General features: G+C 33.6%; 1 long non-coding RNA gene across 1 annotated transcript; it reads right to left on the reverse strand.

Annotated features, from left to right (window-relative positions):
* Positions 1-2,202: 2,202 nt before the first annotated feature.
* On the reverse strand, positions 2,203-27,945 carry LOC150109314 (uncharacterized). The gene is made up of 3 exons (XR_016549671.1): positions 27,722-27,945; positions 7,836-7,933; positions 2,203-2,789 (listed from the first exon to the last, which is right to left on the reverse strand). It is a non-coding gene; the product is annotated as an uncharacterized LOC150109314 (long non-coding RNA).

Genomic DNA, 27,945 nt, shown 5'->3' on the forward strand with positions numbered 1-27,945 from the left:
GCAGGAGTATTTCCAGAAATTATGGCACGATAATTCCTTGATACAAGAACCCTCCTTGAAATATAACATCAGTAATATAGGTGAGTTTACATACGAAGAACTTCAAAACACCCTTAAACAAAGCAGAACAGGCAAGTCACCAGGTGAAGATAATATGAACACAGAACTTATTAAATTTGCAGGTAAAGAATTTAACACTAGATTTCTAAAACTTATAAACCAAATAAACAAACAAGGAAAATCCCCAAAAAAGCTGGGGTAGAGCACTAATGATCCCAATTTACAAAAAAAGATTTAAAAACAGATTGCAATAACTATCGTTGCATCATCCTCTTCAACACAGGATACAAAATCTATGGAAAAATATTAACAAACAAATTAATATCCTATATAGCAGGCGTGAGCAACTTCATTCTATACGCGGGCCAATATACAGTATATGACTAGTGCTAGCCGCACACTTTTAGACAGAACTTAAATAAAAATAACTCCGCATTTTTTCAAGGAAATAGTTATATATATATTCAATTGCTATATTTGTCAGGACTCCATTGTTTCCGTGTTGAGAATATAAATTGTTAAATCAATTTACTACTGGGAGAACAATATAAAATACTTGAAACTGAGTCCTGAAATTGATCACTGTAACCAGAGCAGAGCAGACTTTCAATGATGCGTTGCTCTGGAGCGCATTGAAATCTACCACTCTCACTACTACAACTCGCACAGAGAAGCAGTAGATTTTATAAATTGATTAATCCTTTAAAGCAATTTTGATTCCGTGTTGAGAATATAAATTGTTTTCCGTCATCAGAAATAATGAATATGACTAGTATATCAATCAGAAAATCTGCGGTCGAAACTAATAGCTAAATTGATAATACATATCATTTAATATAGTTTTTATCCTGTCGTGGGCCGCACAAAATCACATTATGGGCCGTATGCGGCCCGTGGGCCTGCTGTTGGCCACCTATGCTATATAGAATCACAGTTAGGAGTAGAACAGAACGGATTTCACAAGAGAAAATCATGTGTAGACTCAACTTTTATTTTTAAAATAATTATAGAAAAACAGAGAATACAGTTTTGAAACACACATAGCTTGTATTGGTTGTGTAAAAGCATTGGACAAAATTATGAGAAATAAACTATGGGAAATTCTAAAGGAATATTACATTCCAAACCAGCTATATAATGCGCTTTGAATATATACTAATAATAATAAAATAGCAATAAAGCAAACCTACTTGCAAACCAATAAATAGAGGAGTCCGTCAAGGCTGACCTTTATCACTCATATTATTTATTATATATATATATATATATATATATATGCGTGTGTGTGTGTGTGTGTATGGACAATATTATCAAAAAAAATAGAGACAAGTAAATGCATGTGGCTTCCTTATTAATCGATATACAAAAATAGACACACTACTCTTTGATGGGTGATCAGATCATCTTTGGAAAGACTGAAGACGAACTGCAGAAATCAATCTATAATTTAAATAATATTATACAACAATATGACATGGAAATATCAACGGAGAAAACTAAAGTCAAGCCTTTTCACGGAGATAACCCTATCTGAAGCAAAATAGTAATAAATAATGAAATAATTGAGCAAGTAAATAATTTCAAATACCTAGGCTGTAAATTATCTTACCTAAACGAAATAGATATTTCAGGCAGCAGAAATGAAATTCCTCAGGAAAACAGAAAAACTCACCCTAATAGATAAAAAAAGAAACTGCGAAATAATTAAAAATCTTAAAATCAATTCCATAACAGACTCGATGATAAATATAGGAAAAACTGGCTAGACCACATAGCAAGGATGCAGAGAGAAATATTGCCAAAAAAATCTTAACATATAAGACTAGAGGAACGAGGAATAGGGAACAACCAAGAAGAAGAAGAAGATGGACTGAGTCCGGAACAGTCCACTTGTCCTAGAACCAGGATAGGAAGACGACGACGATGAATATTCATTAGTTAAAGGAATTTTTTATTTATCTACCAAATGTTTCTTCGAACAATTGATTTCCTAATTGCAATTTGCATTTTATGTTTTTTTTTTGTATGTTTTCGTATCAGATGAGCTTTTTAACGAATTTATATAACTTTAAAAATTCTATTGGTCTAAAACTTTTAATCCCATGATGAAGTCTAAAGACAATAAATAAATACCACAAAGTCATCAGTTATATTATTCTTTATTCTTGAAGCGAAACATAGAGTAACAATTAGAGTATTATCGTTTTTTTTCCTTTAAATCAAATTAACATGAAATACAAAATGGAATAACCGACATCAATAAAATTATACAGTGGATAAAAAATAGTGTTCAAGTGAAAATATAACATTAAATGCTGTGCTTAAACAAAATCATGTCATGGATATTTTTCTCTCTTGGGCTATTCCGAATATGAGTGATTATACATATACATATGTGCTATAATAAATAAATGATAAGAAATAATGAAGTAACCACTCCGGTAAGCTATATAGATTCACCCATGTGTCATGAACTAATGTCACGAAAGATGTAAGCAGCAGAAAAAGGTGGGGAAAGGAAAACAGACGGTCATGGCCTGCAATTGCATATTAGGACAAGTGCAAAATCATGCTGCTCTGTGCTGAATTTTTTTCACTTTTCATACAAATTCATGAATGAAGATTCCATTTCAGCCCATCATTCTGTAGATCTGCAACGATAAACGTATGCATATACGGACAAATCATCTGTATATGGTAAGCAAGATTTATCTTCTGAGCAGTCACATCTGTAAAGAGAAAAAAAAATAAAAAAATTAGAACTATGTGTTATACGAATATTTAATACTGTTGCTTTTTCTCCTAGAATAGCAACAATATTAAACGCACGCATTTTAATATACAGGCATGAAAACTAAAATTAAAACTGCTATTGAATATTATTATTATTTAATATTAATAAATATTACACACCAGAGTATGAAGCCTTTCGGCTGTATATTGAAATGGAAGGTGTGGTTCTATCTATAATTTATAGCCAAATATAGAAATAAACTTAATAGTTCGAAATTTCGCTGAGAGCGCATGAGAATATAACCTTCGGCATCGGAATTGCCTTGCTTTGAACTACTTCAAAGATACGTACTCTGCCCTGGAGTCCGTATATTCGCATTGTTTTGGTACTTAGTAGAGTCCATACCGTCTATGACATGGACTCTACCCAGTATTACAAACCAAAGGAACTCCAATGCCGAAGATTATATTTTCATAAACTCTCTACAGCCATTGCCACGTCTTGTTCACGTCAATTTTGTCTTCGGTATCTCGAAGAAATTGGCCATGCAAGGGTTTAGTTTTCCAGCGCGCATATCGGTTATTTTGTTGTTGCTTTTTTAGAAGGCACTCTTGTGTAATTGCTTGAAGCATTGGCTCAGAGGTATTGTCGATGTAACTTTTAAACTAATTTCTTCTTCTTCTTCCACAGTCTGTCTCACTTGCAGCAGATTCCGTTCACCTATTCTCCTCGGTAGGTACAACCGGTCAACATCATCACTTCGTGGATGTAATGCATAATGCATAGTCATTAGTTTTCTAGTTTTGCGGTCCTGCTTGTCCAATTCTTCGTTTGTCCAATCTGTATCGGATCACTGGTTTAGTCCAAGAATTCATTGCTCTAATTGTGTTTAATTCATTTATTTTTGTTTTCAGAATATTTCTAACTCTTTTGATGTATTCTGATGCTGCAAGTTGTTTAACTTTCGAGTGGGAAATATCATTGGCTTTTAATATTCCTAGGTATTTATATTGTTCGTCAGCTGAAATTGCTGTTATATATTTCTTTTGATCAAAATTAAAACGGCTAGTATTTTCCTCGTTTAATAGATAAAACTGTGCATTTATTTAAACCAAATTCCATTTTGATGTCCTGACTGAAAATATGAACTGTGTTCAATTAAACAGTCTATTTGCTGGGCCGATTTTCCATATAACTTCAAGTCATCCATACAGATGGGAAATTTTAATATTACGTTTAGGAATTTGATATCCAAGTTTTGTTTTCTTCAGAATCATAGATAAAGGTATCAAAAAAAAATGTTGAAGAGCAATGGTGACAAGGAATCACCTTGAAAAATTCCACATTTAATGTTCATATCTTTGAATCGTTCATTATTCACTATTAAAGATGTTTTCCATGATTTCATAGCAGCCACAAAGGAACAAATGTTTTTCCTAATTCCAAATATTTATAGTGATTTTAGGATCCAGGAGTGTGGGAGGGAATCGAATGCTTTCTTGTAGTCTATTCATGAGACATGTTTAAGTTAGGTTTTTGTCTTTTTGAGCTTCTGAGAATCATTTTATTAATAAGGATCCGATCTTTTGTTTCTCTAGATTTTTAAAAATTGCCTTTTTGTTCAATCGGATAAATCTGATTATCTGATAAGTAGTGGTATATGGAATTTGCTATGATTGCAGTGAACAGCTTAAGCATAGTTGATAGGTATGCTATTGGACGATAGTTACTTGGGTCTGGACCCTTATCCTTGTCTTTCATGAAGAGAAAAGTGCGCCGAGATATCATCCAGTCTTCCACTGAGCCTGACTGCAATAAATAATTAAACAGTTCTGCCATTCGATCATGTAGACTGGTTAGATGCTTTAACCAAAATCCATGTAGTTCGTCTTTGTCAGGTGCACTCCAGTTTTTTAATTTTCTAGCTTGCGCACTGACCATTTCTTTAGTGATAATGACATTTTACATTTGTTATTGTTTCATTTCTGATTCTATTTTCTTAATCCATGAGGCATCTTTATTGTGTTCACTAGGATTATTCCAGATTGACTTCCAAAATTTGAGTGTTTCTTCTTTTCCTGGTAAATGATGGTTTGCATTTGTATTTCTCTGGAGAAACTGAAAGAACTGACGTTGTTCTGTCAAAATTGCATATTTTGTACATATTAGTTTATTCTTGCTTCATATTTTTTAATTTTCTGTGCAGTCGCTGTAATTCATTGTTTTAGCTCTTCGGTAACTTCAGCAATTGTTTTGTTGGCCAAATTATGTGTGTTAATCAGTTTGTTTTTGATGTTATTATTTTTCAGCCGTCCTTCTTTAAAACTCTTATTAATTATTATTATTATTATTATTATTATTATTATTATTATTATTATTATTCAAGTGAATATCAAGAGAGGAGTTTTTGTGACTCACTATCCCCTCTATTGTTCATCTTTGCAACGATTTCTCTAACATTAATTCTAAAGAAATCTAGTTTTGGATATCAAACATCAAAGCAAAAAGGAAAAATATCTCATTTGTTATACATGGATAGCACGAATCATATAAATACCTAGAAATTCTTGAGACAGACGACATTTTAAATTCAAAAGTCAAAAAGAAAAGAGTATGTGTGTGTGTGGGGGGGGGGGGGGTAAGAGCTAGAAAAGTTCTCAAGTTCAAACTGAATGAAACCAGCACTGGAACAGTAATCAATGCATGGGCCATCCTTGTAATCAGACACAGAGCAGGGATAATTGGCTGAACGCCAGCAGATTTGAATGCAGTTAATCGTAAAACACGAAAATGAATGGCACCGAATCATATCTTGCACCCACACGGTGATGTGGATCGGTTATACATTGCCAGGAAAAGTGGAGTTAGTGGTTTTTTGCAAGTGAAGCAAACAGTAGAAGAGGAAAAGTGATCGCTGAATGATTATATCAAGGAAAGCACAGAAAATAACTTAATTGAGGATAAAAGATATATTTCGGTGATTACACCACATTTTTTTATTATTCAGTTATACAAAATACTGAAATAATAGTTCCCGACAAGTTTCGTAAATCGTAGGATTTACATCTTCAGGGGGTAAATAGTATAACTTAAAGTTTAAACAAAAGAATTAATAAATACAAATCATAACCGTCTGACTATTCATAAACTCAAATAACAGAATGCAGATATAAAACGTTATTGACGTTGAACAATATTGGACGATGTCACGTGTTCTTGTTCTCGTTCATACAGTCCGAGCTCAGATTGAGGTAGATTTGTTATTAGAGCTGATCACGCTTGATGGAGAATTAAAGCTTGATATTTATTGCATTAGGTTGGGTTTTTTAGCATATTAGCAGCTTCTTTAAATTTTCTTATATAACTGTTGCTTTCTATGTATGACATCGTCGTTTTTTGCCAGAGTACATCGTGTCCAGTGGAAGTGGTATGGAAAGCAAGACCCGTTTTTTTGTTCTCTTTTGTATTGTACGTCTTTTTGGTGTTCAGCCATGCGTATTTCTCCAGATCTTCCTATCTGTCCTACGTAGCAAATCCCGCAAGAGCAATGGATTTTGCAGACTCCTGGTTTTTTTAAGAGGATGATGAGGTGGTTTTGGTGGATGTAGGAATCTTGAGATTTTTTTCCATAGGAAAAAATCAATAAACATCAAAGTTTAATTCTCCATCAAGTGTGGTCAGCTCTAATAAAAAATCTACCTCAATCTGAGCTCGGACTGTATGAACGAGAACAAGAACACGTGACATCGTCCAGTATTGTTCAATGTCAATAACGTTTTATATCTGTATTCTGTTATTTGAGTTTATGAATAGCCAGACGGTTATGATTTGTATTTATTATTCTCTTGTTTAAACTTTAAGTTATACTATTTACCCCTGAAGATGTAAATCCTACGATTTACGAAACTTGTCGGGAACTATTATTTCAGTATTTTGTATAACTGAATAATAAAAAAAGTGGTGTAATCACCGAAATATATCTTTTGAACCAATTAGCCACAGAATTCTATGCCTGCAATTAATTGAGGATTACAAAGAAAAAGTAGTGAAGATCGTAGATCAAAAAAAAAAAAAAAGAGTACAAGCAAAAAAGAAATGAACACAAAAATCAGAAGATTAGAAAAATAAAGAACTCCATGGTCAATATCTGAAAGATATTGGACGGAAACCATTGCCAAGTTAAGCGAATGGGGAGCCACTGCCGAGTTAAAAGATCCTTCAGGTCGCTCATTGTTGGGCGATTTGAGGGATTGCACGAGTTTCTGGACAGGTACCCCAGCATATTAATAAGCTGCCTTGAGAGAGCAACTTGAGTCTCTGGGGGAAGAGTTTTCGGGAGTGACCCGTGTGGGACTTTGTCGGTGTATGCTTTTCCCTGGAATATGAGCTTTTCTGATCAGTGATAGGGTGAGCCTGTCATTGAGCGGAACCAACGCTGAGTACTTGTAATCAAAAAGAAAAAAGTGGGGGGGGGGGGAGGGAGTTAGAAAAGTTCTCTGATTGGTCCAAGGGATCGCCTAATTTTTAGAAATGTCTTTACTTAAGTATCTGCCTGGTGTCTGACGAAAGACAACCAGTTTGAAACAGCTGTCAGGCCAGTGAAATCTTATCAAAATGGACCAATAGGAAGAGAATATATGAACGCTTGGGCTAAGTGATCATGTCTCCTACAAGGTCCGTCTAGGGCAACCCGTAAATGCCGGCGAGTGTATTCCCGTAAGCTCTCTGGTCAAATTTCATACGAAACTTTTATAGTTTCTCACTACAAGAAACACACGTATTAACCACAGTGAAAATTATTTAATTATAAATATTTCATCCCAAGTATCTTAGGACATCATCAGTACAGTAGTTTAAACAATAACAGGAATAACATACGATTAGGGCGCATGATTATAATAGATTATAATATTATAAACTCACAACAGGTGTCATTATGTAAGAAAATTTTATAGTTTCTCTATTCGGCTTTAAAATAATGTTGTATTTAATATCACTTGATTTGTAAAACAAAACAAAATAAAATAAAGTAAATACTTACGGACTCTTAATATAATATAATGTTTCTCTAGTGGATGGGTGATAGACCTCCCAACCACAAGGTGTACCAGTCGAGCAGATTTGATCATTTGAGCTCCTCTAATTAAAAATAAATAAATAAATAAAATGCTTTATTTTTAGTAAAAATTCTATAAAAATCAAGATATAGGTTTACTATTTGCAGAATTTTTTCTGTATTATTTTAGGCCAATAAATATAATTTTTTTTAGTAGTAGTTTACTGAAAATGTGATAAGCTCATTTTCGAAACTGCCTTTAATAATAATTCAGTGAAGGTCATCAATAATGATTATCTACATTCAGTTATTATTATTATTATCTTCTAACTATAGGGTATCCGGTGGCTTGATTGTCATTATTGAAGTATATTTACAGCCAGAAATTATACATAAATATGAGTTTGGTTCGCTTCAGTTACAGAGCTGTGGGTATCTGAAATGCAAACTGTGCATCCATAGACGTGGACGCGCTCCGGAGACAAGTTAGCACACTCGTAATCCTTCAGTTAGTTAAAAAGTGTAGTCAAATGTGTCGTATTAAAATTTTTACGCTTTTATTGAAATAACCGTGAACATACCGTTTCATTTTCCATTGAAGAATACGCAATATATAATAGTAGTGCGATTGCTGATATTGGGGAGAAAGTAATGTCGCCGTTGGTACGATGCACGCCTCCTCTTGCCTCACTACATTTTATTCGCCCAAGAGGTAACGTTTATTCTCAATGGAATCAAGTAACACTTGCAATTGCCATTAATAAATGGACTTATGAAAAGCCATAAAGAATAGTTAAAAGTAATCGCTTAAAACACGTTTCGTATGTTTTTTTTAAAAAAAAAAAAGAAAAAAAGAAATTACTCCAGTAATTCGCGCTTTATTTAAAAAATAAATAAAGTGCGAATTACTGGAGGAAAAAAAATGATGGTCAGATATAATTCAGTAGTGGCAACTTGGCAAAGTTGAATGTCTATCTATTCCCTTCTGCCATACGGACGGAAGTGGGGGGGGGGGCAGCTATATGCTACCATATTAGGGAGATGATTATGAGCATGGTGGTTTCCCGTTGCCTTCCTTGCCGTACTATATCCTATGGCTGTATCCTGTGTGTGTGCAGGGGGTTGGTTTGCCTGCTTGCGGGATGACAGACCTTAGATAAATTGACGGAAAAAACCCTGCTGCCCACGCCTGTTCCACAGTTCATTTCAATGAAATGTATTTATTTCTTTAATCCCCCCCCAACCAAACAACTTTTGTTGAAATCAAGCTAATATCCATAACTCTGTAGCTGTTGAATCGTACTCAGCCAGCGTCACTGGCCAACTATAATAGTTCCAGGAATAAAATCATGAGAAATATAATCTGAATATTCTGTTATTTATTTTTTTTATTTGTGAATAAGTGTTTCGTCGGAAGGTGGCGCTAACTATGCCTCAAGAAAAGCAGACGTTGAAATCTGAGGAAGTGGTGTGCGTAATTCGATTTCCCAATTTTAAACTTGAAAGTCGTTTAAAATAATAACAAACTAACACATTCCTGCTGCAATATTTGAAACTCATTAGATAACTATGAATTTTGAGAACGATAAGTGAATTCTTTTTGTACTGAAATTTATTTTGGATTAATCAATAATTTGTTGTTTATATTTATCCCTATGTCTTAACAAATGTTCACAAATTGTTTATTAGTTTTAAAATGAAGCAGTAAAAATTATAAAACTTGCTTTGGTTTAAGGATAAGTAGAATTTTAAATGTTTTTCTTATTTCTTTTTACTCGCATTTAGATAACTGCGAGTAACCCACAAAAAGGAAACAGTCTCCATCTTATTATTATTATTATTATTATTATTATTATTATTATTCGTGACACCTCCAAGGAGTCTGAAGACTCATCGCGGGGAGGACACCTACTAAACAACTGTCTCCACCATTACACCGAACCTTTACTACCAATCATCTCCATCACGCCATCCACCGTCCACCACCACATCTAGTATTTTTTGTCTGTAAATTGCGCCATCTTAGTATTGTAATTATGTTCATGCTTTTTCTCTAATAGTTCTGGAGTACACTGTTAGATTTTGTGACAAATATTCGGTCTTATATTTCGAATCACCCATAATGATTTTTTTTTGTAATTATTTGGAAACCTGCCAGAATACACTCAGTTTACAAACGTTATATAACCTTAATAGCATCTGCCCTACTTCCAAACAACTACATGCCTGGATATTTCAGCGAGCTGTGTTTTGGTTTACTCAGCACACAATAGTTGGAGAAGAAGATACCAAGTACATATTATATCATCATATTCTGAGGTGCGTAGACACATTATTGATATCAACACTTGTTTAAAACTATCAGCTAAGGATTTCTAATACGTTAGTCCAACAGATGTGCACAGTGATTAATAGCAACACACACACACACACACGCACGCGCACGCACGCACACACACACACACACACACACACACACACACACACACACACACACACACACACACACACACACACACACACACACACACACACACACACACACACACACACACACACACACAGCGCTATTCACTTTAAAAAATAGGGAAGTATTTGTATGCATTTAGAATGATTTAAGTCTTTCATTTCACAATTTCTCCCATAATATGTTAAGTACAGTTCCTTTTAGCAGAAGTTAAAGAAAGATGGTATGCTTAGTGGTGTTCAATTTTTTGACATTTCGAGCCTTTCGTTTGCTATTACCACAGTTTTGACTCAGTTGGTGCCGGTGACAAAAACTGCGCATGCACTATCTAATTTAGGATTGCTTTCAGTTACTATTTATATAAAACAGTTGAACAGTTCACTTGGCAGTTGTATTCAACTGCCAAGCGAACCTACAGACTTGGATTATCAAATAGAAGGGAGAACAAAAGCCTTTGGAAACAAGTGTTTCAGAACAATAAATAAAAAATCATGTACTGAAATAAACCAATCAGAAGATAGAGAACAATTACACTACCGTATTCTAATTATAGCAAGAATCAAAGAAAAATAATTGCAGTGCTGTGAATATATATGCAGTGTGTCAACTGAAAGATTTCCTCAAACTCCCCAAAAAACGGAAGAGTTCGGAATGGCTTCTAGTAAGACCAAGACAGAAATAGATAGAGCATAAATGGATTGAACTTCTATAGAAATTTAAATAAATTGGTAGCAGATAGATTGGACTTGAAATCCGTTCTTCATGGTGGCCTCAATCTGCTTTATGTAGATGATTATAATAACATATCATCTTATATGTATTATATACGGTATTATATAATGGTGGGTTAAAAGTTCTTTGGAAAGAACTTAATTTCAGTTAGTTTGGAATCTGCAAAACTGCTTTCAGAACTATTTTAAACCATTCCATTCTGCATTTCAGAATTCATACGCTATGCTCCAATCACGTTAAAATCATTCAAATGCATACTAATCGATTATTATTGCTTTAGTTTCTTGCCACAGTTGTTAATAATATGTAATTATTTCTAACGAGAGTTTAGCATCTTGATTACCCTACGTGAGTATGTGATTTATGTGAGGTTTGAACTTTACAACTTCGCACCTATTCATATTGAACGCATTTGTAATGTACTGGTAGTACATAATATGTTCACCGTTGCTTACAAATATATCTGGAAATGCTTCATGAAAAAAAAAAAATCTTTTTCTCACCTTAACCATCCCGCACAATTGCTCTATCACGAAGTATATTCGTCAGATGAGAAATACCAAACCAACAATCGACTCTATCTATTGTAGATCGAAGTTCACGTCACACATTTCGTTGTATTCATTTTCTGTCCTTATCACTCTGTAAATTGTGATAACTAACCTGATTTTCATTATTTATCTTTTAAACATTTTTTCTAGAGTATAAATATCCAGACAAAGATTATCTTCCTTGGAAACTTTGACTTCCACAACTGGTTTCCCTTCTTCGATTTGACGTAATAAACTGTGAAAGATGTCGTGGTATTCGCTAGTTGGCAATAAGCTAACACAAAATCCCCACAGTAATGATGTTTTGTAGAGTTCGCAACATTTCGTATGTTGGGTTGACAATTTTATTTAGTTTAATTCATCATCGTCATGAAATTCCTGGTATATACACCCTTAGGTGCCCATATACCCACTAGAATATAAAATAATCCTCCCAACACCTTAGACCTTTTATTAACTTATTCTCATTTTCCAAATATATTATAGATGTCTGTTTTCTTCTTGATAACAGGTGCAATAACCTCATTTAAATTTTCTTTTGATTGAAGATGGGACATTCTCTCCCAGCTTCACCCAGCCAATTTCTCATTCTCTTGTTCTTTGGCATTACAATTATGCAAAATGGCATTGTCTTCTGATTTTACTCCTTTCAGAGTCTGGTTACTGTTTCTGTTTTCCTGATCCGAACATCTGTTTCTATCGAATGAGAAAAACAATTCTAATTCGAATGAAGATCATCATCTCTCATTCTGCTCAAAATCCAAAAGCACCATCCAAGCCTTATCCCGGAGATAACAGTTCAGCATTTCTTCTGTGGCTCAAGACAAAAGCTTCCAGCTTAGCAATCGCCTAGCAGTTTGCAAGAAACGAAACACTGGCTTCAAAACGGCCACATATAGTGAACACGATTCCTACTCACATGGCACTCGAGCCTTACGGCTTTTCTCCAAGGTCAATGGGTTCAACATCTTTTGATGCTTCCACTCTCCCATATTCAGAGAATAACATCATGCAAAGAAACTCTTTGTTTTTCTTCTCCAATCATTTGCATAAATGACTGAGTAAGATAAATTACCTCCCTCTTTCCTATCAAGAACAACTCTATGCCAAACTTCATTTCATGGTGCCTTCTCTTTTGTTCTTTGCAATTGGATTGCTGGATTATTTTCTGGATATTCAGCACGTGTCATAATGGACAGTTTTCTCTTTTGGATTTTCCTTCTAATAGTAGATGAACTAGGGTTCTATACTTTCAATACAGTACCTTGTACTTTTTTTTCGCCTGCGTCTTCCTCCTATAAATAAATGGTGTTTTTTTTTTAACTTGATGAATTCCATTCCCTTCCCTCATTTGACGAATACTGCAGTGCTCGAGCATTTCAAGCTTCAAGATCGCCATAACAAATACTTTAAATACTATTCTCGCCTGGAGAACAAGTCCTCTATATGGGGACTACTATTTTGAATCTTAATGCTACCAAAACAAACCTTGTCTTATTTCTCGCAAAAAAGGTCTCGCTTCACTTTCCCTTACCTCTGAAAATACCTTACGTAAGTCTTCAAGCATGATCATATTCCTTTATTGAGCCTACCTACACTCCTAGACTTTCATAACACAAACAAATTGCATTCACAGCTTTCTCAGCCTAAAACCTGATAGCTATGGAACTATGAAAGCAATGTGTTTGTATCAGAGAAAGTTAGGGATGTACGTCTGCTCAAGATACGTTTGATACGTTTTCAGTTCAAGATATTACTTCTTATGTACAACAGATACTATATTAATCTGAAAAACGCCGAACTTCAGAATTCCGTTTCCTGATTTGTTATGGCGAACCAAAATCCTTTTTAAGATGTTTGGTACTTTCCTGAAGAAGGCAATCCTGTTAATATATGAACATACTCCTTCAGAAAATTATTCCCATCACTTTCTCATATACATTCTGTTTCTGCTTTATGTCTTTCCTTTAAGTAAAAACCCACAACTGGTCAACATCCATTCGCTGTCCAGATTCAAACTTCCTGAGCCAAATTCTCGTTGTCCTCTTTCACTGCATCTACCTCTATTCTTTGCAACACGCTTTCCTGTTTTGTCTGTGGACTGCGACCTATTCTTCATGAAATATATGAGCCATTTCCTTCGATATCCATAGCTACTTTTCTCCACATAGTACTGATGTTTTTTAGAGTTCGCAACAGTTCGCATATAGAGTTAACAGTTTTATTTAGTTTAATTCATTATCATCATCTTCACGAAATTCCTGATATACACCCTTATGAGGCGTACTGATTATTACGACAGTACCATATGAAAAAGTTAGATCATTACTAATTTCCTGTCAACAATTTTCCTCCAAATTAATGTGTTATCTGTCAAGACTCCAATATTATCAGAGCATATATTTTTGTCTTCTAAGGTATCAAATCACCTATATCTTCGTCTTCGTCTGGGTCTTTTCCTATATTCTGGCAAAAAAAAAAAAAAAAAAAAAAAAAAAACACTTGCTTTGCCAACCTTTACTCCCCCATTCTGTTTAAATAATTAACTCTGCTAACACATTCCTGAATGCAAATAATTCGTTCCTAATATCCTAATGTTTAATATGATACTGCCATTGATGGCATCTGTTTACCTTCCTAATCTTTCTCAGAACTCTCATATCAGTGAATGCCAATAGTTGATTAAGTGTTCTATTTTCTAAGTCCATTCTTAGGTTCATAAATTAAACTTGATTTGAACATTGTCTTGTATACAGCTAGTTCAGTGTTTTGACTAATTTTTCTCTTATTCCATATAATTTTCTTAATGAGCGCTCTATATTGCATCTATCTTTCCCAGAAGTATAATATTTTACTTCTCTTTTTGAATATTACTATATTACAATCACACTGAAGGACTGCTATGGTTGGTTTGAGCCGTTTGCCACTTATTCCCACGAATTTCATGTCAATCATTATTTATTGGATCACTGGTACAACTTTGATGATTAAGTGAAAAATGAAATTTCAGAAGTCTTACGTCACAAGTGCTACCATATTTGTTATATCGGATCTTTTGTTGGCCTTGTACTTTGTACGCTGCCAAAGTTCATGTTTTGGAGAAGGAAAAACATGCTTACGGTAGTATCGAAAGTTTGTAGCAGTTATTTTTTAAAAAAAGGATGGAAATTTGGTTTAATATTCGAATGATAAACACTGCAGCACCCTGAAACTTACTCTTTAATGCACTTAGTCCAGTGAGTTTTCAATTTATTAAAATACAATATTACTGAATTGAAACGTCACATTTCATAAATTGTCAATGACCGACGACCTTTTTAATTGCTGAAGGAAGATATCCTTTTTATTCGAGATTTTTTTTATTAACGAATACTTCACTAGCTAATGATTGTGACCGTATTTTTTTTTAGTAATTTAATGGTAGTACACTGGTCCCTTAATTTTTAAAGATGATTTTAAATTTGAAAAACGAGTAGTCCTAGTACGTAGTACAATCTTGGGCAACGAGTTGCCCGGTATTGTACTACGTACTAGGACTACTTGAATTAGCTCACGCTAGTAATCGCCGATATTTTTATAGTTTACTATATTCGGCATGAAACTCTTTGATTCCAATCTTTGAGTTTCTTATTCGGTTTTAAAACAATGTGGGATTAATATCCCCTTAATTTAAATGACGTTGTATGTGTTCATAATAAGAACTGTTTTCATTTTTTGACTCCTGCAGGAGATGTTCACATAAGCAAAAAGAGCTCTTGGTTACGTCTACAAACTATATTTTTCTTCGATCATCTTTAATTCCCTACTAGGAACTTTTAATCGTCCTTTCTTCAAAACAAACAAATGAACAAGAAAACAATTATCTACATAAAAGTTTCTTGTAGAAACTTTTATGTAGATAATTAACAGTACGTTTCGATGGCCACTATCTCTTTCACTGATTATTTGCAGCACAATGTTCTTATAGTCATATGCCAGTTTTGCAGATTGAAATGCTATTATGTTTTACTTCTAATGCTCTATTTTATTTGATGCACTTCGAAGAATGTGTAAACACCTATTAGATTTGTTTTATCTGGTCGTCTGTTTTGGTCCGTACAACACACTGTACCAGTTAGACAAATTTTATTTTTTTAGCATTTCATATACAATTTACTAAATTTCTCAATTCACTGGCATTTTTAGCTTAAATGCAAAGATCTGAGTGTGACAAAAGTTTGCAGTACAACTTGAAATTATACAACATAAGAACTCTGCTCTCATTAACTTTTGTCTTAAATTCAAAGAGTGACATAATTAAGCAAGAACGATTCTACGTGTGAAAAAATCAGTATGCTAGAAATGGTTGTAAATCAACTGTCAACTAAGCCCAATATAAATGACTCATATCTTTCAAATGAACAGTATATTCCACATATATAAATTTATTTTGCTAAAGCTGATTTTCCAGGCTGGTGGGCCAAATGGATAGCTACTCCAGTCTTCAACCTGTGCAATGGGTTCGAATTCTGTGGCGAGCATAGAGTTTGTCACTGTCTTTAAGTGTTCAGATGATTGTCATTGCCCGGTGCGAGACTACTTAGTGGAAGTCTGAAGTGACTTGAAAATGCTTCATGTTTGATCTACATAGCAGGATTTCCAGATTATCTCGTTCTTTATCCATCTATAGTGCTAGTGCTGACAGGCGTTTACTGTGTTATCATCACATAAAGAAACAAGGCCAAAACTACTTTAGAAGCACAGTTATGATAATGAATTATGTCATTATCTAAAATGATCAAAAGGAAACTGCAGTAAGGAAGGATCATCATCATCATTAATGCCCATGGGCCCAATGCACGTTGATGTCACATGTTTGTTTCGTTTTCCATTTCTTTTTATCCATTGCCAGGTGACTGAAATCCTGCAACCACTTTCGGCACACTACTCCTTCGCATCATCTACTCACTTGCCTTATTCATCATCTTCTGCTTATACCGTGTTTGTTTCAAGTATTAAGTAAAGAAGGATGCTGATTGTAATATGTGCTTGTTATTCTTAAATGTGTCTGTCTGTCTGCACCTTGTCATTTTCGTAAATTCTATAAGTTTTCAGACCGTTGAATTTTATAGCATGTAATCTATGAAATTTAGAATAGAAGTTTTAGATATTTATGTGTTTTTCTTTTATTTTCTTTCTTTTTTTTTTTAAAGAAGATTTCTAGGGGCGGCTCGTGCATAGATACTGCGGAAATGCAGCACCCCAATTTTTCTCGATATATAAACATATTTATTAATTTATTTATGTTTTTTTCTATTACAATATTGCTTGTAATATTAATTTTATCATCAACAATCCTATACAATTCTCTTATTTTGTATAAAAAAATAATAAAAATCCATCTTGTAGCACTTAGGAGGGCAAAGGATGCTAGCGGCACTGTGTTTACCACAGTGTCATATTGCTACGCGCGCAAGCATATGCATGTCATAGTATGATGCGAGCTATTAGCGTAATGTGGCACTGTCCGTCGCGCAGTTCCACCGTTGTTTATATGCAGTTTACTCCGACACTTTAAATATTTGGACATTACAATTAAAGGATTTAATTGTAATGTCCAAAAATTGTAAATCCATTCCTTTAATTACAATTAAAAGAATAGATTTTATTTTAAATAATTTTGAATTATACCAAACTATAAAATTTTATCGATAATAAACAATATTGTTTCATGTTTAATTTTTTTTTTTAATTTTTACCATAATTTTGATATTTTATCCAAACACGCATACACTGTACTTACAGTGTGTGTATGTATATTTCGAAAGTTGCAGCACCCCATGATTTCAAGCCACGAGCCGCCTCTGAAGATGTCGCAATGAAATAGGTTTTTCTGAATTTGCTAAACAGTTAAAGAATCAGACATTTTAAAAAATAGTCAATGCACATCACAATTAGAATTTGGAATATTTTATAATTTGCATATTTTATAATTATTTTTCAAATTTTTATAATTAATTACATGTTAATTATAAATTTAATCTGTATTATATAAAAATAGGGAATATTAAGGTTCCAACGTTATTTCAAAGCCGAATATATGTAGAAACTTTGAAAGTTTCGGGAATTTTAACAAGACACACACACACACACACACACACACACACACACACACACACACACACACACACACACACACACACACACACACACACACACACACACACACACACACACAGAGAGAGAGAGAGCTTATAAGAATACAATCCTCAGCATTGGGATTGTCTTAGTCTGTACCACCTAAAAGATACGAGCGCTTCTGTCTATTCACCTTTTATTAGTGCATTTGATAATGGTTTCACTATAGAGACTACTATATCAGTAAAGTGTCTGCTCCAAAAACTAGGCAATTCTCCAGATCACTCTAAACTCAACGAGTGACTGAACGATCATTTAACTCAGGTTCTACTCAGTGGCAGCCTCACCCAATGCCGGCGGAAGCGGGCATGCAGAGCATGCGGTGCATGCGGGCGCCGCTACGAAGGGGGCGCTGCCGCCGGGGCACCGATCATAAGTTCATTTTTAAGAAACAAAATTTTTATCATGAAAACAAAAAATTCTTAGAATGATCAATATTAAAATAAATAAGGCCGGATACACAGAATAAAAATTTTAAAAAAATTGTATATTGCCGCCTCTTTGATCAGCTGGCTGTTTACAATTTTGCAGCGAGAGCAGGCTAAATGCTTGCCTGCAGAGCTGTGTCTACTGCAGTCTATCTAAAGTGAAACGGTGAACGGTTTTTATGTGCAGAAACGAATTTTCTTACAAAACATGTGTTGCTAGTTAACCAGTCATATGGTACGCATCTCAGTAGGCTACTGACAGTAGCGCAGTGCGGACTATTATTTCGTCTCTGTGTCGTGTTGTGTAATAATTTCTTGTGGGTATAAAATAGAAATGCAATCTTAAAAAATTTAAAAAAAAGTTATCCGGCGCACAAAATCGTAAGCGTCATGCTGCGAAAGAAGCAGATGTTAAGAAACAAACTGGGGCTCTTAATAAATTTGTTAATATATTAAAATATTCTGATGCAGATTGTAACCAACTCGATACATCAGAAATCAAAGTTGAAGAACCATGCACATTATCCAGTTTGCATGAAAACACTATTGCAACTATTGAACAAAATAGCAAGATGCATGATTTAAGTGAAAAACAGTTAGGAGAAGATTTAGTTGTAGTTGACCACGAAACTAACACATCGTTAGTCTCTAAATTTAGAAGATCCAGGTGAATGGGGAAATATTGATGAAAAATTACGAGTTGTTTTAATTGAAATGGGGCCTGTTCAAAAGAAATATATAATATATCCCAGAGATACATATGGTCATAAATTTGGCGACACGTATTATAATAGAAAAATGGAAAACGGGGAGCTCGTACCAAGAACATGGCTCATTTATTCCGAAACTTTAAATTCTTTTTTTTTTTCGCTTCTGTTGCAAACCTTTCGCACCTACCGAAACAAGTAGTCTTGTAGAAAGTTATAACGATTGGAGAAATGCAAGTAGAACTTCGGGTATACATGAGACTAGTTTAACTCACATGAAAAATTTCTTAAAATGGAAGGAACTTGATACAAATTTAAAAAACAAAACTACTATTGATTGCCAGTCTCAATGGAAAAGAAACATTGGACGAGTGTTTTAGAATGCTTGATTGAAATTATAAAATTCCTTGGTAGCCAAAATATAGCTATTCGCGGATCATCTGATAAATTATATGAAAGTAATAACGGCAATTTTTTTCAAATTAGTCGAACTGTTATCGAAGTTTGATCCCGTTATGGAAAATCATGTTGAAAGGACCCTACAACGAAACAATAGAGTACACTATTTGAGTAAAGACAGTCAAAATGAAATATTGGAAACTTTAAGTAACGCAATCAGGAATGCAAGTTTATTATCAATTCGAAAACTAAATATTATTCCATAATTTTAGACTGCACACCTGATGCAAGTAAAACAGAACAAATGACCATTATTATTCGCTTTGTTTCCTGTGACAATGGAATTGTCAAGATCAGGAAAAACTTTTTAGGTTTTGCAGATATATCAGATTCCACAGGACGTGATTTATGTGCAACAATAATGGAACAACTGGAAAAATGGAACATTCCCATTGAAGACATGCGAGGTCAAGGGTATGACAATGGGGCAAATATGAAAGGGAAAAAATATGGGCTCCGAAATTTGCTTTTGAACAAAAATCCTCGAGCTTTTTACGTGCCATGTGCTGCTCATACTCTAAATTTAATCATTAACGATGCAGCGAAAGTGAATGCAGATACAATTAGATTCTTTGTAATTATTCAAGAAATACACAATTTCTTTTCATTTTCATACGAAGTCCTTCATGCTGAGTTCGTAAAAAAATTAACATTGAAATGGCCATCAGAAACGCAATGGGAAAGTAAAATTAATGCAATCCGCCCTCTACGATATCAGTCAGGAGATATTTACGATGCACTTTTTGAAATTTTAAATAATGAAAACTTTAATAAAGAAACTCAGCAGGAAGCACAAACATTATGTGCTAAAATAAAGGACTACAAAATTATTTGCTCTCTTATAACTGGGCATGATTTACTTAACAGAATAAACCCTGTGAGTAAAATGCAAAAATATGAACATTACTCTTGCTTTGGAATCTATTGAAAACTTAAAAATATTCTTACAAGAGTATCGATCAGATACAACTTTTAAAGAAGTTCTAAAACGGCAAAAGAACTGAGTGAAGAGGTGGACGGAGAACAAGAATTTAAAACTGGTATGGAAGTCCGACGACGAAAGACGACACGAGAATTTGACTACGAGCTTCATGATGAAACGCCACAATCGCCAGAAGATAAATTTAGAATGAATGTGTTTTATACACTTCTAGACGTTGCAATGTGTTCGTTAATAGAACGTTTTGAACAACTAAAAACATATTATGATAATTTCAATTTCTAGTATAGATTACTACAAATTAATAACGAAGATTTGCGAAAAAAGTGTGACGATTTAGAGATTCTCTTGAAGGACGGCGACAATAAAGACGTAAATGCAATAGAACTATATGACGAGTTATGTGCTTTCCGGGATATTTTTCATAAGGATAATTTAAATATTCAAAACCATTTCGATATTCTTAATTTTATTGTGTCCAATAATTTATCTTTCCCTAACTTTTCAATTGCTTTAAGAATACTATTAACCTTACCTGTTAGTGTAGCAAGCGGAACGTTCCTTTTCCAAGTTTGAAATTGATTAAAACCTACTTAAGAACAAGTATGTCACAAAAAAGGCTTGTTAGTTTGGTGTTAATAGTTATTGAAAATGATATATGTGCGGAATTAGACGTTAAGACCATTATTTCTAATTTTGTGAATATGAAATCAAAAATCCTAAAATTTTAATTTAAAAAATTTCAAGTATATTTATGTAATTTAATTTTTGTTCTGTTATTCTGAAGATGTTATTTTTTGAATACTTATATTAAATGTTCTAATTATTTCTGAATTCTTTTCTTATTTTCTCATCTATCTTGAGTTTCTTTTCTTTTCCTAAAAGATAGTTCCACTAAAAATTATTAAAAACTTTTTACAAATTACTAAGAATTTAGTAACTTGTAAAATGCAAAAAAAATTTTAACTTTAAATAAAATTCATTTTAATTTTGTTAGCGATTCGGGTTGGTGAGAAGGCTATAATCCCTGTATCATTATATTCAACGATTAAAATGAAGGAGCTTTATCAAAATTTGCTTTAACTTTTGAGAATTTTTTAAATATTCAGGTTTTTAACGATTATCCTGCCTAGTCAACAATCCCGGTTCGTTACATTTAGCAAACCAACGTGCATCTGTTCTGTCAAAATTTATTTAAGAAATTTCAAATAATTTAAATTTTTATTATCGTAAAAGAATCCCACACGCCCGGATGGTTACAAGGGCGCTTAGATAGACATTGCATGCGGGCGACAAAGACTCTAGCGCCGGCTCTGGCCTCACCCTAACATCGAGTAGAACCGCTCATATTCCAGGAAAGGCACTCACCGACACTGCCCCTATAGAGGCTACCCCGGAAAACACCAATCCCCGGATGGTCAAGAGCTCTCCTAAGGCAGAAGCCTTAAGAGGTCAAAACACACACACACACACACTCGTCCAATACCAAAGCAACCCTATAACCCTATATCAGAGAATTGTATTTTTCCTAAGTGATCTCTTGGTCAGTGTATAATAGTAATTATCAAAGAAAGAAGAACCAATATGGCTTCATTTCGGCGATATAAATTATATAGAAGTAGAGATTTGCATGTTTTTTTAATTATAACATGATGAATAGAAAAAAAAAAACAAACAGATGTTTTCCTATTTATTCGTCTGCATTATTTCTTGATCATTTATTTTAATTTTTTTTTTTACTTTAAAATTGCTCTTACAACGATCAACGTTTTTGTACTTCTGTATATTTTATCTTGATATCGTTATTTTTTCTTAGTTTTACATTGAAAACATGTTTTTATTTCAATCTCAGAATCTCAGTTACGAAACTGAGATATTTGACCTTTCTTCAATAACCTTTTAGTAGCTTTGAGCAGTACTTTTTAAATATATATATAAAAAAAAAAAATTACGATTCCTCGCGTAATTAATCTACGGGATTCGAACCAGGTCTTTCCATCTGAAGGACAAATGGTGCATCGTGTGTTACGGGACGTTAACGAGATAAATTTAACAGGGCAAATGAATATGAAAAGAGAGATAAATCATTAGCATAATCAAAATTTCTCTGATAAGAATAACACTGTGGACGGTGTAAAACTTAGAAGTCACACAGTAGCAAAATTGTACTGATTCCTTTTTAAGAATTTTACTAAGATATTCATTATTATTTATAATTATTCTTGTTTTTTAACCCAGTAGCATGCCTGTACCCAGTAGCATGCCTGTTGATCAGGAAAATTGCAATTTTTATGTATTATAATCTGTAATAATTCAAAAAACTAATCTTGGAAAATCTGAAAAGTCTTTGGAAATTGCACTTCAAATCTGCATTTTATTATAATTTGCGAAAATTTTGTTTTCAACACGGCTAATTTTGAAACGCTTTCACGTAGGTCCCACCTAATTCAAGACACGCAGTTTCAACCGAGCTATTTGTATTGAATATCGTACCACCGCTTTTTGGACTTGCACTACATACTAGAAGGAGTTAGAGAGTTGTATTAAATATTTCCCTATGATCTATTCCCAAAAAGTTTTTTTGGTGGGCGGCGGGTAGTTCTGGAAAAGATGAATAGCGTTTAGAAGAATTTTCCATCTTTCTGTGTATCTGAATGCCCCCCCCCCTCCTTTTTATTCTAGCACTTTGGCAATATTCCAAAATTATTCAATCAGCACCTTATCGAAACGCAATAATGTCCACTTTTTCAAGGTTAGCAAAGAAAATGGAACACACTATTTATAATAGTAGAAAACATCATATATCATGCACGATGCTTACAATTGACACTTTATATAAACTTTATATAATTAATTTGTATATAATATTCATTATACTTTATATAATATTCATTTGAAGAGTTAAAAACAGTTTAAGGACATTTCACACGCTCCCCCCCCGCACACTTTGCTATGTGTAAACAAGTAGTTCACACTACCAATAGAGCCTCATTAGCTCAGTTAGTATAAACGAAGCCATTTGGTTTTTTCCGGCTGAAATTTAGACAGGCTGATGGCATGGCTGCTTCTTTTTCTGTAATTTGGTAGTTATTTCTCAGCGTATTGTTAACATAATTACATTATCATCACCATTTTGGTTGTTTTGTTTCATACGGAGATGGCAAGTTTTTTCCCTACGGCAAACAGACAAACTGGTCAGAAGATACTCATTTATCAAACATAATACATTGGCTTCATAACCTTAGTTGTTTTGGCGGTAATTCCTAATAAGAGAGAGAGATAACTGTCTAGACTTCACCATCGGAGTAATGTCCTATGAAATGTTCCTTCAGTTCGGAAAGAAATTTAGATTGTTGGACAGTTGGCCTAAGAGAGTAAAATAAGGAGGGGGGGGGGGTAAATGTCTACGGACTTCTCGAAATTTCGAAGTCGCGTTTTTCACAATCAACTTTTCGCCAACAACTAGCTCATGGAGAACTTCATATAAGCTAAGCATTCACGGTATCGTTTCTCTCCGTTTTTGAACAGAAGCAGAAGTTTGCATTAATTGCTATAAATCAATGCGCTTTTTTATGTGAATCCCATCCACAAAACATTGTGAAAGTTATTGTCGCTAGATAATTCAGAAATTCTACTCTACAGATATGGAACGTTTACAAGCAACTTCAGACGCTTCAATAAGTAAGGCGGTGAGAGTGATCTCACAACGAGTGGCACAGTCTATCTACCATCAAAAGACAAACATCTGTTTTCAGATTCGGACTTGCAGCCTTTTGGTAGAAGAGCAAAAGAAACTGCTATCCACTTGGCCAACTAGGAAGGCAAAACTGGTTTTACTGACGATGCAGTTGAGCTAGCTTTGATTCTGAGGAAAATTATTTTAATTACCTTTTCAGCTGTCCTTTGCATTATTTCTGCTGTACCCGAAATTGATGTAAATTGATGACACAGATGGTGGAATAATTTCAGTGTGAACCAGTTGGTATAATAGCATAACAGGATTTATGATTACACAGCACACAGAACAGAACACAGCACTGTCTGATGAAAAATGTGATATTACATGTTTCGTTGAGTGACCTGCAACTGAGTAGTTGAAGTACCAGGAGGCTAACTGATATAAAAGATTTTTTAACAAATATAGAACTGAGAGAAAATTAAAATGTGCTATGTTACTTTACAAATGTATATGTGTAACAAAATAAAAAACTAAGGCTTTTCAACACTATTTAATTTCCTTTTAAAATATAATTCACCATACCTTGAATATAATGGTTTCATTTACAGCCAAAATTATTTATATTTTGACTCTTCTCAAAACGGAAGAAAATGCGATTATAAATATTTTAATAAGCATATAGTTTTACGAGATATTTATCAAAATAATAAAGCGATATTAATATATTTATTTTATTTTGGAATATTTGCAGACCATTCAAATCTTTTGGCTCCTAATCGTCAACTAACGATTATGTTCAGCTGTTGTTGACTAGACATTAACAAATGACTTATCACTTTTGTAATCGTAGTAATTCATTTAATTCTCTGCTTCAACAGTTACATTAATGAATGTTGCCTAAATTACACGTGTATCTTACTTTCCGTAAAATTCATCAGTTCTGATTTCAATACTTTCTATTTGTGAGTAATTTTTCTTTTATAAATATAGTAACTCGTTCGGTATAAGAAAATTGAGATGATCGGCTTTTTTTGCGAAATGAAAGAAGGAATTAAAGTTGTCGGCAGAAATAGGAGGTAGATGGCTGAAGGGTGAAAAATAGGGGAAAGGAGGTGATTATTTAGCAAGAGTTGAAAGTTGTTTAAAACAGGATGTCCTGTTAAGGATAACATCTCAATGTGGGACTGTGAAATTGTCCCCGATATAGACGTCGTATCACAATGTACTTCAATCCCCCAGGATCTCTGTTGCATATTTGCAAAGATTACGCGACAATTTGTTTTTCTGTTGGAAAGCATGGGATCGAAAATCTCATGTAGGATGCGAGCAATCTTTCCTTTCCTTTCGTTTTAAGTTGATGTTAAGCGTACAAAATACATATTCCCACTGAAAAAAAAAAAAGATGAATTATTTCAATTTCTCTTCATGAAGATGTTGAAAATCTTCTCCACTGTAATAGAATATCTTAGATATCTTGGAGATAATTAGTTTAGAAATAAATAGTATTTGAGCGTATTTTCAATTTTTTTTTCTGAGAAAGCATAATACGCTCTTCAAAAGTTAAGTATCAAAAAAGCAGCATAAGGCTGAAACGTTGTGTGTGTGTGTGTGTGTGTGTGTGTGTGTGTGTGTGTGTGTGTGTGTGTGTGTGTGTGTGTGTGTGTGTGTGTGTGTGTGTGTGTGTGTGTGTGTGTGTGTGTGTGTGTGTGTGTGAGATAAGGGTTGTTTTTCACTATGTTGTTGCAGGGAAATGAGCAAGTCGTCATCTATAGATGTTTAGTAAGAATTTGTTGAGCAAGATAATGAGGATCATTTTTTCATACATTGTTTCATTCGTTAAACTTAAATACCAAAATGTGTTTTATTTATTTATTTAAAGTATTTAGTGCAATAATATAGACTATTATTAGTGAATTCATAGACTATGAATGAGTTTAAGGAAGAGTATGATAGACGCTGTTTGATGTACTTGAGGCTTCTCGCGATGAGTTCAGGAATTCATCGAAGCATCCAGATAATAATAATAAAAATATTTACAATCTATTCTCTACTATCCTTCCTTTTCGTTATATTTACTATTAGATATTGAGACCGAGACTCTGCTTACTGGAGGTAGGAATTAGCTTAAAAAAGTATCATGTTTGATTTCTAGGACAAAGTTTCCACAGTATATATTTGTTTACAGCTCAGAGTACTGTTGGTTTCGAAACTTTCATTGGCGTGATTGTCCTAAAAATCATTGGATTTCAATTTCTCTTCATGAAGATGTTGAAATTCAAAATCATAAGTTTATCCTTTCTTCTTAGTCTTCGCAAGGTAAACTGTAATAGTATAATACTGATACTATTATAATACATGAATGAAGTCCCTGTAACAGTGGGATTCATCTACTATCGATACGTTCTTCATCCCATATACTGTTTAGGAATGAATGAAAGAATGAACAAATAAAAAAGTTCTGCGAATGGTAGCTTTTTTTCTGAAATTCTTTACTGTTGAGAAAATGATGAATTATGGATACTAAGTTCGACTGGATGATAAGTTGGAGTGATAGTATAGCATAGAAATATAGCGTGAAAAATAATAAATTACAAACTACTTTTAGTTGTTTATTTCTTTCTTTATTTATTTTTGCTGAATATTCTGCTTGAAAATCTAGGCTCTCAATGTATCAGTGAGTCATATGTGCGTGAAATTATTCTATTTTGTCTGAAGTATATTAATCGTATGTGAAATTAACTGTGTAGATTGAAAGTAGATTTATTGTTTTGGAAACATTTCTGTGTTAATACTTGCTAGTTTAAAATATGAAAAGTATTCCAAATCACAAGAAGCACGGAGAGAATTGCTTTGAATTCATTCAGGAAGGGGAAATTCATTCTAGTTATAGGCGAATTTAGAAACCAAAAAAAAAAAAAGAAGAATGGCGCTATTTAAATCAATATATAAATAATGATTTATGGATTATATTTAACGATTCGTCTTCTTCATCTGTGAATTAATGTCAAAACCATTAATTATTAGTGGTTCCGTTATTACTTGTTATAATTGCGGAAACCCTGATACGTTACATTAAAAAGATACGAATTTCTTCCATTAGACTTTTCTTATTCTTGGCTTGTTATATTAAATAAAGCTTCTTCACTCTTTGAAGAAATATCTTGGACATAATAATAAAAGTATTGAGTCATTTTAACATAAGTCCTTACAAGAAATAACTCCTCTTTAACTTAAACTTAAAAGAAAAAAAAAACTTCTTAAAAGATATAACGTAAAAGAAATAACTTTTCTTAACAAAGAAAAGTTATTTTCTTAACTTAGATATAACTTCTCTTAACAAAGTAAATGATGCAGTGCACTTTTTGCTAAGTAATGAACAGTAAATTAGAGTTACTCAGCGTGCTGTTGATATTTTTGATGCCTCTATGTCTGTTTAACGTATTTAGTTTGCATTAGTTTACTGATAGTTCCACCCAAACATAAATTATATTCTGAAGGAAATCTTCGCAAAGTTTAACACAATATGTAATGCAGCAAATGGCTAATGATTTAATTTTATTTGACTCAGACGTTAGCAACATTTAGTTATTCACTTACGTGTATTTTCAAATCCACTCAGGATGTATTATGCATTTCTTCATATATAATCTACATCGGAATAAAGAGTGATTAGGCAAAAAAAAAAAAGGTTTTTGATTATGTTAATATATGATATTTGTACAATGGCTCACCTTGATAGACAGCGCACTGGTCGGAGCTGTTGTGGTAAGTAGAAGACATGCGACTAACATCCCAATCAGTGTGAGGGCCATCCTGTGTCCGTTCGATGCTTAAGATCTGTAAGTTGTTCTGCTGTGCCAGCGGTACGAGCCAGTTTATAGGAACGCGATTGCTACTGCGTGGTTGTCATCACGTTTCCATGACTACGATTTAACGAAACGTGTTACCAAGACGA

Source organism: Typopeltis vanoorti, chromosome 2, assembly GCF_054136105.1.
Source record: "Typopeltis vanoorti isolate ZY-2024b chromosome 2, IOZ_Tvanoo_1.0, whole genome shotgun sequence".
NCBI classification, from domain to species: domain Eukaryota; kingdom Metazoa; phylum Arthropoda; class Arachnida; order Uropygi; family Thelyphonidae; genus Typopeltis; species Typopeltis vanoorti.